Source organism: Solea senegalensis, unplaced genomic scaffold (assembly GCF_019176455.1).
Source record: "Solea senegalensis isolate Sse05_10M unplaced genomic scaffold, IFAPA_SoseM_1 scf7180000015806, whole genome shotgun sequence".
NCBI classification, from domain to species: Eukaryota; Metazoa; Chordata; class Actinopteri; order Pleuronectiformes; family Soleidae; genus Solea; species Solea senegalensis.
In genome coordinates, this window is record NW_025321459.1 from 1 (window position 1) to 12,204 (window position 12,204).

A 12,204-nucleotide genomic window follows, 5' to 3' on the forward strand; every position below is an offset into this window, starting at 1 on the left:
CCAAACAATCTGTCTGTCTTTCCTGAATGTGCACGTCACAGAACTCAGCATGGCAGGATACTGTCATTCACAGTCAGCCAGTGTGAAGACCCTTTGATCTATATACAGTAGTATGTGAGTAAAATACACATATTGTGCTAGTTATGACCTGTTTGTTTGTAGCTTGTGCATGTACGTAAACACCAAAAGGCAGTGTAAAGTGAGAACAGTGTTTTTTTTCTCCCTGAAGTCTCCATAAACTCAAGGCAAATACAACAAGGCAATCAGAGATGGCAGACTTCACCCCATTCACGCCACAAGCCTCTGTCGGCCTCTGTTGGTCATATCGGCAAGTGCAGAAACACAAACAGACAAGCACTTTTGTGCATGTTCCCGTACATAAAGAGCGTATGTGAACGTCTGTGTCATCTATAGAACCCTAGGCCAGAGTATTGTCAAACTGGCCCTTTTCCAGACCATCCAGGCCGTCTGCCCAGGTGGAGGTCGGCATACTCCGGTATGGGTCCAACAGGATACGGAAGCATCTCACAATGAGGATGAGCAGGAAAACAAAGAGGAAGATGACTAGGGCAAAAGTTGTTTTCTGCTCCAGGGACATGGCAGTGAAGGCTGAGTCAGTCAAGGGCGAGGAAGAAGAAGACGAGGAGGAGAGAGCAACGCGGTGTCCCCCTGCAGAGTAGAGCAGAGAGGAGAATGCAGAGACGAAGGGCTGTCCCTCCACCATCCAGGAAGAGACATGTGTGGACGGGGCAGGACAGTGGCTCTGAAGATCCAACAGCGGGTATTGTGGCATCCTCTTCACTCCGGCCCGGCCCCACGCGTTGAGTTGGACCTCAGTGTCTGGAAATATGAGACAAAAGCAATCCTGTTGTATTTAATTGCCACAGGAAATGGCAGCCTCTGTATTCAAAGCTTAAGCACGTAACATCAATTTTGACAATATATCCTGGCCCGTATCACTGCGCCGAGTCACACGTCGCGGTGTTTCACCTGTTTTAGTCAGAGAGAGTGAGGGAAATTAAATAAACAAACAAAAAGTTATCTTTATGAACCAAAATACACAGACGAGGAACTTTATAATCATAGTCATAACCGTGCTCGGCATCAAAAGAGCTGCAAACAGGAGAGCCATCAAGTCCACCACAGAAGCTGCAGAAAGAACCTCAAGGTGGATTTGGATCAAAAGGTCAGAGAAGTGGGCCAACATCACTAGGAAAACACACTAGGATCTCAGGAAACATCACTGACGACGTGTCCCAGTGCATCCATAGATTAATCTACACAATACATGTAGACTAGAGGAGCCCGGAACTGATCCTCCCAGTCTTCCAGTTGGAAAATTACCCCTTTACCACTCATTTCTAGCTGCCTCATTAATCAATTATTTGTATGATAATTGTTTCTTTCTGAACATCAACAGTAGTGGTCATCTCTCAGGTCTCTCTCATGACACAGAAAGAATGTAAAAGTCAATGATCTCTCAAACGACTGAGAACCATCACCATGCTTTCTGACAGGAGCCCTGTGCTGGTCAATTATTATTTATTCAGCTGCTTCAGGGTTAAATCCCAACAGTGTGTCTGCAGCTCCCTTCAGTTGAAGGAGAACAGAGAGAGTCTGACAAAGATGCTGTCGCCTCTTCACCTACTTCTTCTGAACCAGTTCACTCTCATTCTCTCCCCTGACAGCTGAGCCACATCAGCATCCCTCAACAAGTGCATACAGACAGACTCTCTCCATCACATACACACACAGAGGTTTGCGCAGCAATTGTTCCTCGGAGAACTAAATGAGGAACCAGGTTTTGGTCTCTATGATGACTAATGGTCCTGACAAGGTCACACACACACACACACACACCTGCAGCAGCATGTCAAACCTACCTCTGCGTGTTCGCACTGATGCGTGGTCCATCTCCACAGTTACAGACAGAAGCAGCAGCTCTGGTCCATTATACCTTCACCTCCCCGCTTCGCTGTCGACAGCATCTGCGGCAAAAGCAGTTAATGCAGCAGAGAAGAATCAGGAGATCGGACAGATGAAGGTGCTCTGTGTGAGCAGCTGATGTTAGTCATCCCAGGAGTGATGGCTCTCTCTCTCTCACACACACACACACACACACACACACTCTGCAGCGAGGCTCTTTTGGGATGAGGCAGATCAGCGCAGTTCACTGACCAAACCAGCTCTGCTGCCTCACCTGCTCTGACTGTCTCTGCTCACACAGACACACTCTTTATTTATTAACCCTTAGTGCTCATGTGATCTGAGCCGCAGGTGCACCCATGGTAAAGTCCTCATATGGACATCCCGGGGTGTATGTGTGTTCATAGGTCACATATTCAGGCTTTAAAAAATGTGGTGGTTTTTTTCGTCCTCTTATGTGTTGTTGAGTCAAAGTTATGATTCATTTTATATCACATTTTTAGTAGTGATATAATGTAGCAATAGTTGTGCAGAAGTCACTAAAAAAATAGAGCGTTTTTCTTTTCTTTTTGTTCATAAAAACGAGCCAACTGAACTTTGAACTGTGACGTATTTCCAAATTTAACAACATTTTAGTACTTTTTGTTCAGGTGTGTTTATATAGTTGATGAAAATGATTTTTTTTTTCATGAGATTGCCTAGGTTGTGTTGAAAAAAAGAAAGGATATAGTGCAAGACAATCTATATTGCACATTCTTATACCATCTGTATATACTGTGTGTTTAAACATAGCAATGGAAAAAAGCTGTGCTCTGTGTTCTAAGGGTTAAGGCACTTCAAAAGGATCAGTGTAATGATACAATGACAGTCTCAACAATGTGCAAAGGTTAAAATAAAAAACTAAATTTTAGATTATTTTTTCATTTGATCAATAGAAGAATGCTTTGAGGAGATAAACTGGTACTAACTATTCTTATGTGATCATGAGTCTTTCATATCAAAAAGTGACCTTTTGCTCTGTCTAACACGGGAAAGGAAGAAATGTATGGTCTTCTTCATTATCTGAGTGCGGACCCCCTGGGGTAGGTATTCACTCCAACATGGGGTTAATTCTGAATGAGTGCACTTCTTGCAGAAATAGACAGACAGTGCCCCGCAATCTGTTGCCATGGCTCCCAAAGGGAAAGAGCAGTCCTCGTTAGTATAGTGGCCAGTATCTCCGCCTGTCACGCGGAAGACTGGGGTTCGATTCCCCGACGAGGAGCTCTTTCCTCTTCTATTCCCATGGGACCTTCATATCAAAACTGGACCTTTTCCTGATGCACTGCCTGTGAAAAGTCACATCACCTGCTATCAGGAAAATCTCTAATCCGGGTCTCCTTCTCAACGTTTCCGTAGTGTAGTGGTCATCATGTTTGTTACACACGCGAAAGGTCCTCCGTTCAAAACCGAGCGAAAACAAGTTTGCGTCCACAATGCTTGTGATTCATGAAACTAGTGCAGTGCCCATGCAAAATCTGTTTTTGTGTGTGTTTTTAGTAATTGTTGGTTTGGTGTGTTTCAGTGCTCATTGTTACTATTACACAGCAAACGTTTGTGTATGGTAGGAAGCAAATACTGATGCCCTGAAAATGCTGAAAGCCCTCCAAGGCAAATTGTGTTTGTTTGGGCTATATAAATAAAATGGAATTGAATTGAGTATTGATATTGCATTTTAAAAGATATTTAACATAGTTAGCATGCTACCTGCAGCAGATAAGGACACTGCTGCTTTTCTCTACTGCTAGTTAAGAGCTCCCAGATGGAACTGTCTTATCCGATGGACTTATCCAGCCACTCTAGATGCAACAAGGAGCAAAACCCAGTAACTGCATGGAATGAATGGGATGTGCTCTTTGTAGAGTCTGAGGAATCACACTTTTACATTACATTACATTACATGTCATTTAGCAGACGCTTTTATCCAAAGCGACTTACAAAAGTGCATTTAAACATTTGGGTACACTTCACCGGTTCTAACAAAGACTACTATCCCTCTTCAATGCCGTCGTCCAGGGAAGATAAGATGCCTTGAAAAGGTTCTAGGGCTGCCAGGCCAGAGAGAGACTGAGAGAGTACGAGGTCCTGGAACACCTGAAAGTGATGTTGCCCATGCCTTCAGTTCCTACCAGGGTCCAAGCAAAGAATGACACTTTTAGAATCCCTTCGCAATACAGGACACTGGCAGCATAATGTTAAAGTCTTAGAATATGGCCATGGGGAGACAGTGACATGGAAACAGCCACCTAAGGGTGCATCTGCAAAGGACTTTGTACCATGCCAAAACTGTTATACAATGTTCAAGAGGACTGAACTCTGGAGACAGCAAAAGACATGTAGAAATGGGAAAGTGGAGACCTGAGGCGCCACTCTAGCTCTGCCACCAGATGGAGACATTCTGTGCATCCAGGACTCAACCAAGTTGCAATCAAGCCTGAATGAATTCACCTGCTGTCCATGTGACACCAGGAGGAGCATTTAAGCAGAGTGGAGACTCTCCTTCAGCACTCAGACATTAACAACTGTTGGCGTGGATCTACCTTCTACGTCGGGGACTTCACTCTCTGGAGATTCAATTTGGAACTAACCTCCTGTGGATTACTTTTGTGAACTATTGAGCGTCCTTTTCCTGGAACTCCTTTGGTTGAGATAGTGACTTTAAGTTTTGTTTGTTGAACGCACTCGTCAAGCCTTGCTTGCTTATGTTCAAACTCTTTTAGTTGAGAATTTAAGTTGGTGTTTGTCCCGAGTGCACAATAAACTGTGGAACTTTCACTACGTCCTCTCTGTCTGCATTTGTGCTCAGAAACCCCCGACGTGACATGCAAGGTAAAAGACGAGTACCTTACACAACAAATTCCAATCAAGGACTCACCAGAGTAAATTCAGATGATCATTCATGGTATGATGATCATGTGACCTCTCATATCAGGGCTGATGAAATGATATGTATATATGGCTATAATCCATTGTTTGCAAAAAAGGACATGAACAATCACAACAAAGGTACATTGCACAGAAGATGAGAGGACTGGTACAATTTGCGTTGGCTGCTAAAGAGCTTGACACGTATCACAGGTCTTAAAGATATATGCGATCCAACGAAATTCCAGCTGGCTATTAAAGCAACTAGGAGGGTGTCGAACTACAACACAGATAGGACTGAATATGCAAAGCCATTAATGGCAGTAAAAAATAGATTTTCTCTAAAGGGAGCAACAGAGACTTGGATTGACCATTGTTTGATGAGAGTGGATATTTTAACTGAGAAGAAGGCCAAAAAGCTTAAAGAGCTATTAGATGCCTCTTGTTCAAGTTTTGTGTCGTGTGGTGAAGCTATGGGTGCTTAGGCAACTTAGTCACCGATATGGGGTGTCAAGTCAGGACATGGGAGGCAGGGGTATCTTTTAAATGGTTTCATATAACAGATGCACAGGCACTACTAGTTTACAATTTTGATGGAATGTGTGTGTGTGGTTCTAAAGGAGAGAAATAAACATGTTAACTAACATAAACTCAAGATGGCCCTAATAATTCCCCATATAGAAATAAACATTACTAAACATGTACGTAAGACGTAAACTAAACATATGATATACCACTATAGGTTACACATATACAACACAGGTATAGGACTGCTCAGTTGTTGGTGAATTCAGACATTTCCATATAAACAGAATAAATCACCACAGTAGTCAGTTCTGACATACATATAACAGTTATTATCACAGACCGCACACCGAACACCAACTGCCAACATTACAAACTGAAACCGAAACTTAACTCTTTACATGCCCGGACAAGCTGCAACATGGAAAAGGGGGTGTGGCCTAACAAGCAACAAGTTCAATGTACTGTCCCTGCTCTCTCACATTAACTGAGCCTTTTGTACATGTCGGCTAATGATGATGGAACGATAGAGGTGGAACGAAGAAGACTGTGTACCTTTGACACAGGGTATTCTTACTCTTCAGAACCGTTTGAGGAAACTTGAGAATGAGGCAAAGGCACAGCTGGGAAAACATGTGACCATCACAGCATAAGAAAATGATAAGCAAGTGCCTTCTTGCACAAATAATAGTTTTTAATAAGAAACGTGAAAAAGCATCAAGGTTAACTTTGGAGACATACCTGAAGGCAGATACTGGTCCTGTGAATAAGGACATTTATGAAACCCTGTCATCAGTGGAAAAACAACTGATCAAAAACCGTACACGGATTGTGACATGTGGGAAAAGAGGTAGTACAGTGCCCATTCTCCTGCTTGACCGCACTAAATCCTCTATTGATTTCATGATACAAATACGGAGTGGGGTTGGCAAACTTCCGTGAGATTAATCTCTCTGTAGCCAACCCCGCGGCTTACGGCCATACCACCCTGAGCACGCCCGATCTCGTCTGATCTCGGAAGCTAAGCAGGGTCGGGCCGGGTTAGTACTTGGATGGGAGACCGCCTGGGAATACCAGGTGCTGTAAGCTTTTACGCTGCTGCTGCTGCTGCTGCTTCCTTACAAGAAACATGGGCTCGCAATTAAATTGACGCACAGGCGCGGGTTGATGTCTTTCTGGTTTCAGCTTCGCTTTGCTTTTCACAGAAAAAAGAGAATGGTGCACCGTTCCTGGTGGCACTGCAATACCAGGTCAATGCAAGGAGTGAAAAGAGCAAGCCCCAGTTTTCACCTCCCACTGCTCAAAAATGCATTTAATATTTAATCCCCATATAGAGGACATATCAGATATTAAACTGATAAGAACAGATACTACACTTGATCTTAGCCAAAAGGCCGAGAAGCGATGGCCCACAGGTGTCTGGGGCCAACCCAAGATCTTGGCACACAAGTCAGTTGTTGTGGTGCCATGTTTTTAAGGGCGCATAACAAAGGCTGCTGCTGCTGATCACCTCCGCCCCAAGGTTGACCTAAGTGCACCTCTGAGCCTTGACAGACAGCTGCTTGACATTTGACACACTCAAAGGGCGCAGCCTTACAGCAAAGCCCACCAAAAATAACTTAAACTCTTGAACGTCCCTCTCCATGGAAGTCTTTAGTAAAAGTTGAAAGACTTGTGCATTTTGAAGAGAAACCAGAGTCAACGTAGTCCCTGTCCTGGAGAGCAGCCGAGGAGTCTATCCGCCGGAGTCACCACAGTCTCGGTCGGCCGGCCGGCCGGCCGGCCACCTTGGGACGGCCTTCCTTCAACGTTTTTGCTTAGTCGGCCAATAAACCGCCCAGATTTGACTGCATGTTTGGAAGCGCTTTCCTACTGTCGGTTGTGCGCTGCAGTTTTCTATCAGTCGCTGAGGCTGTGGCACATTCCTCGCTCACTGGCACACCTCCAACATTTAGTGGTAGACGTGAGTGCATGAGCAAAGCAGCTCCGTGTCACACTGAGCAGTACAAACTGCCGGGCCATTTCCCACCTCATCACTTCAACATCAGGTCACTGCACGGAGTGAACAGAGCAAGCGCCAAAGTATTAACCCTTGGCATGATGGCCATGGATCCATCTCCAACAATCGAGTTCTTCTACAAAGAGTTGGGAAAGGGAGCGTGACATTTGCTTTGAGCTGAAAGACAACACCCACAACCATCACGTTCCCAGCAACTTGGAAAGACTGGGGATGTTGCTCCGCAAGGACGTGAGAAGTTTGGAGATGGGCACACAACGTTGAACTTCGGGCGGCTGACCTTTGCTTACAACGACATCATCGGGGGAAAGCGCGGACGCAGCACCCCACTAGCAAAAAATATGCAGTCAAGACTCCCACGTTTGGGGAATTTGCAGGGGGCAACACAGCCGGAGTGCAATGGCTGAGCCTCGCCCTGGGTGAACCGCCTTCTTGATCATGGTATCTCCCCTGCCAGGTAAGTATGAGGTGTACTCGCCAAACACCGGGTGGCTCTTGCCAGACACAGCTCTTTGGCTGATGGTGCTGGAAATGAATAATCCCAGAGGCCAATGCCTTGACTCAGTTGCTCGTTAATGCTGTGCTATGTTCAACTTCAACCTCCAGCGCACATTGGAGAGGAAACACTCGACCTTTTTTACTGGCATACCTGGCTGTCGTTTCCTATAGATTCAGCAACAACTGGACATGACGGCACCAACAGCCGCTTGCCCATCTCGGTGTCGCTTCCCGATACTGGACTAGAGTGTAGCATGAGGTGGAGATAAAGGCTGAAGTGCAGTGTGTCCGAAAGGCTGACTTTTGAGCCCCGCCACGCGCAGGGGGCCTTGCCCAGTCCATAAAAGCAGTCTGTGTCCCCAACCCCCCGGCTTACGGCCATACCACCCTGAGCACGCCCGATCTCGTCTGATCTCGGAAGCCAAGCAGGGTCGGGCCTGGTTAGTACTTGGATGGGAGACTGCCTGGGAATACCAGGTGCTGTAAGCTTTTACACCGCTGCACGCTTTTACACTGCTGCTTCCTCACAAGAAACATGCCCCTCCACGAGCAGGGGCCTTGCCTAGTCCATAAAGGCACTCTCTGTCGCCAGCCCCTCGGCTTACGGCCATACCACCCTGAGCACGCCTGATCTCGTCTGATCTCGGAAGCTAAGCAGGGTCGGGCTGGGTTAGTACTTGGATGGGAGACCATCTGGGAATACCAGGTGCTGTAAGCTTTTACACCGCTGCTGCTTCCTTACAAGACACATGGGCTCGCAATTAAATTGACGCACAGGCACGGGTTGATGTCTTTCTGGTTTCAGCTTCGCTTTGCTTTTCACAGAAAAAAGAGAATGGTGCACCGTTCCTGGTGGCACTGCAATACCAGGTCCATGCAAGGAGTGAAGAGAGCAAGCCCCAGTTTTCACCTCCCACTGCTCAAAAATGCATTTAATATTTAATCCCCATATAGAGGACATATCAGATATTAAACTGATAAGAACAGATACTACCCTTGATCTTAGACAAAAGGCCGAGAAGCGATGGCCCACAGGTGTCTGGGGCCAACCCAAGATCTTGTCACACAAGTCAGTTGTTGTGGTGCCATGTTTTGAAGCGCATAACAAAGGCTGCTGCTGCTGATGCCTCCGCCCCAAAGGTTGACCTAAGTGCACCTCTGAGCCTTGACAGACAGCTGCTTATTTGACACACTCAAAAGGCGCCAGCCTTACAGCAAAAACAAAAAATAACTAAACTCTTGAGCACATCCTCTCCACGAGGAAGTCTTTAATGGCGAAAGACTTGTGCATTTGAAGAGAAACCAAGTCAGCGTAGCCCCTGTCCTGGAGAGCAGCCGAGGGGTCTATCCTTGGTCTACAGTCTCGGTCGGCCGGCCCGGCCTGGGGCGACCTTCCTTCCAACGTTTTGTAGTCGTAATAAACCGCCCAGATTTGACTGCATGTTGGAGGCCGCTTTCCTACTGTCGGTTGTCTTTGCAGTTTTCTATCAGTCGCTGAGGCTGTGGCACATTCCTCCCTCACTGGCACACCTCCAACATTTAGTGGTAGACGTGAGTGCATGAGCAAAGCAGCTCTGTGTCACACTGAGCAGTACAAACTGCTGGGCCATTTCCCACCTCATCCGGGCTTCTGAAATGGTGAGTTGCTCCTGGCATCACTTCAACATCAGGTCACTGCACGGAGTGAACAGAGCAAGCGCCAAAGTATTAACCCTTGGCATGATGGCCATGGATCCATCTCCAACAATCGAGTTCTTCTACAAAGAGTTGGGAAAGGGAGCGTGACATTTGCTTTGAGCTAAAAGACAACACCCACAACCATCACGTTCCCAGCAACTTGGAAAGACTGGGGAAGTTGCGCCGCAAGGACGTGAGAAGTTTGGAGATGGGCACACAACGTTGAACTTCGGGCGGCTGACCTTTGCTTACAACGACATCATCGGGGGAAAGCGCGGACGCAGCACCCCACTAGCAAAAATTATGCAGTCAAGACTCCCACGTTTGGGGAATTTGCAGGGGTCAACACAGCCGGAGTGCAATGGCTGAGCCTCGAGCCTGGGTGAACCGCCTTCTTGATCATGGTATCTCCCCTGCCAGGTAAGTATGAGGTGTACTCGCCAAACACCGGGTGGCTCTTGCCAGACACAGCTCTTTGGCTGATGGTGCTGGAAATGAATAATCCCAGAGGCCAATGCCTTGACTCAGTTGCTCGTTAATGCTGTGCTATGTTCCGCTTCAACCTCCAGCACACATTGGAGAGGAAACACTCGACCTTTTTTACTGGCATACCTGGCTGATGTTCCTATAGATTCAGCAACAACTGGACATGACGGCACCAACAGCAGCTTGCCCATCTCGGTGTCGCTTCCCGATACTGGAAGAGAGTGTAGCATGTGGTGGAGATAAGGCTGAAGTGCAGTGTGTCCGAAAGGCTGACCTTTGAGCCCCTCCACGCGCAGGGGGGCCTTGCCCAGTCCATAAAAGCAGTCTGTGTCCCCAGCCCCACGGCTTACGGCCATACCACCCTGAGCACGCCCGATCTCGTCCGATCTCGGAAGCAAAGCAGGGTCGGGCCTGGTTAGTACTTGGATGGGAGACAGCCTGGGAATACCAGGTGCTGTAAGCTTTTACCGCTGCATGCTTTTTACTGCTGCTTCCTCACAGAAACATGCCCTCCCACGAGCCAGGGTGCTTGCCTGGTCCGTCAAAGGCGCTCTGGCCTAAAACTACGGCCTCACCCTGAGCAGCCCGATCTCTCTGATCTCAGGCTAAAAGCAGGGTCGGGCACCAGGTTAATTGCTTCGGATGGGAGGGCAGCCTGGGGAATGCCAGGTGCTGTAAGCACTGCGGCTGCTGCTGCTGCTGCTTCCTTACAGGAAACATGGGCTCGCAATTAAATTGACGCACAGGCACGGGTTGATGTCTTTCTGGTTTCAGCTTCGCTTTGCTTTTCACAGAAAAAAGAGAATGGTGCACCGTTCCTGGTGGCACTGCAATACCAGGTCAATGCAAGGAGTGAAGAGAGCAAGCCCCAGTTTTCACCTCCCACTGCTCAAAATGCATTTAATATTTAATCCCCATATAGAGGACATATCAGATATTAAACTGATAAGAACAGATACTACACTTGATCTTAGCCAAAAGGCCGAGAAGCGATGGCCCACAGGTGTCTGGGGCCAACCCAAGATCTTGGCACACAAGTCAGTTGTTGTGGTGCCATGTTTTAAAGGGCGCATAACAAAGGCTGCTGCTGCTGATCACCTCCGCCCCAAAAGGTTGACCTAAGTGCACCTCTGAGCCTTGACAGACAGCTACTTGACATTTGAGAACACCTCAAAGGAAGTAGCCTTGCAACAAAGCCCACCAAAAAATAGCAAACTCTTGAGCGTCCCTCTCCCGCGAGTCTTTAGTAAAAGCGAACTTGTGCATTTTGAAACCAGAGTCAGCGTAGCCTGTCCTGGAGAGCAGCGAGGTCTATCAGATCACCGCACAGTCTCGGTGCGGCCGACGTGGCTGGGGCGGCCTTCCTTCAAGCGTTTTTGCTTAATTCGACAATAAACGCCCCAGATTTATTGGCATGTTTGGAAAGCTTTCCTGCTGTCGGTTGTGGCTGCGTTTTCTATCAGTAAGCTGAGGCTGTGGCACGATCCTAAGCTCACTGGCGCACCTCCAGCATTTAGTGGTAGGCGTGGTGCATGAAAGCAGCTCCGTGTCACACTGCGCAGTACAAACTGCCGGGCCATTTCCCACCTCATCCGGGCTTCTGAAATGGTGAGTTGCTCCTGGCATCACTTCAACATCAGGTCACTGCATGGAGTGAACAGAGCAAGCGCCAAAGTATTAACCCTTGGCATGATGGCCATGGATCCATCTCCAACAATCGAGTTCTTCTACAAAGAGTTGGGAAAGGGAGCGTGACATTTGCTTTGAGCTAAAAGACAACACCCACAACCATCCCGTTCCCAGCAACTTGGAAAGACTGGGGATGTTGCTCCGCAAGGACGTGAGAAGTTTGGAGATGGGCACACAACGTTGAACTTCGGGCGGCTGACCTTTGCTTACAGCGACATCATCGGGGGAAAGCGCGGACGCAGCACCCCACTAGCAAAAATTATGCAGTCAAGACTCCCACGTTTGGGGAATTTGCAGGGGTCAACACAGCCGGAGTGCAATGGCTGAGCCTCGCCCTGGGTGAACCGCCTTCTTGATCATGGTATCTCCCCTGCCAGGTAAGTATGAGGTGTACTCGCCAAACACCCGGTGGCTCTTGCCAGACACAGCTCTTTGGCTGATGGTGCTGGAAATGAATAATCCCAGAGGCCAATGCCTTGACT

General features: G+C 47.5%; 12 non-coding genes across 12 annotated transcripts; 5 read left to right on the forward strand and 7 right to left on the reverse strand.

Moving 5' to 3' along the window:
- Window positions 1-3,118: 3,118 nt before the first annotated feature.
- trnad-guc lies at window positions 3,119-3,190 on the forward strand. Its single transcript has one exon. It is a non-coding gene; the product is annotated as a tRNA-Asp (tRNA).
- A 3,135-nt stretch (window positions 3,191-6,325) lies between these two features.
- Window positions 6,326-6,444, forward strand: LOC122762578. The gene has a single exon (XR_006358729.1). It is a non-coding gene; the product is annotated as a 5S ribosomal RNA (ribosomal RNA).
- Window positions 6,445-6,568: 124 nt separating this feature from the next.
- Window positions 6,569-6,761, reverse strand: LOC122762581. Its single transcript, XR_006358732.1, has one exon. It is a non-coding gene; the product is annotated as a U2 spliceosomal RNA (small nuclear RNA).
- Window positions 6,762-6,943: 182 nt separating this feature from the next.
- Window positions 6,944-7,056, reverse strand: LOC122762584. Its single transcript, XR_006358735.1, has one exon. It is a non-coding gene; the product is annotated as a U5 spliceosomal RNA (small nuclear RNA).
- A 617-nt stretch (window positions 7,057-7,673) lies between these two features.
- On the reverse strand, window positions 7,674-7,837 carry LOC122762579. Its single transcript, XR_006358730.1, has one exon. It is a non-coding gene; the product is annotated as a U1 spliceosomal RNA (small nuclear RNA).
- Window positions 7,838-8,240: 403 nt separating this feature from the next.
- On the forward strand, window positions 8,241-8,359 carry LOC122762585. Its single transcript, XR_006358736.1, has one exon. It is a non-coding gene; the product is annotated as a 5S ribosomal RNA (ribosomal RNA).
- Window positions 8,360-8,469: 110 nt separating this feature from the next.
- On the forward strand, window positions 8,470-8,588 carry LOC122762586. Its single transcript, XR_006358737.1, has one exon. It is a non-coding gene; the product is annotated as a 5S ribosomal RNA (ribosomal RNA).
- Window positions 8,589-8,703: 115 nt separating this feature from the next.
- LOC122762583 lies at window positions 8,704-8,896 on the reverse strand. The gene has a single exon (XR_006358734.1). It is a non-coding gene; the product is annotated as a U2 spliceosomal RNA (small nuclear RNA).
- A 914-nt stretch (window positions 8,897-9,810) lies between these two features.
- Window positions 9,811-9,975, reverse strand: LOC122762580. Its single transcript, XR_006358731.1, has one exon. It is a non-coding gene; the product is annotated as a U1 spliceosomal RNA (small nuclear RNA).
- A 402-nt stretch (window positions 9,976-10,377) lies between these two features.
- Window positions 10,378-10,496, forward strand: LOC122762588. The gene has a single exon (XR_006358738.1). It is a non-coding gene; the product is annotated as a 5S ribosomal RNA (ribosomal RNA).
- A 339-nt stretch (window positions 10,497-10,835) lies between these two features.
- LOC122762582 lies at window positions 10,836-11,027 on the reverse strand. The gene has a single exon (XR_006358733.1). It is a non-coding gene; the product is annotated as a U2 spliceosomal RNA (small nuclear RNA).
- Window positions 11,028-11,943: 916 nt separating this feature from the next.
- On the reverse strand, window positions 11,944-12,107 carry LOC122762589. The gene has a single exon (XR_006358739.1). It is a non-coding gene; the product is annotated as a U1 spliceosomal RNA (small nuclear RNA).
- Window positions 12,108-12,204: the final 97 nt, after the last annotated feature.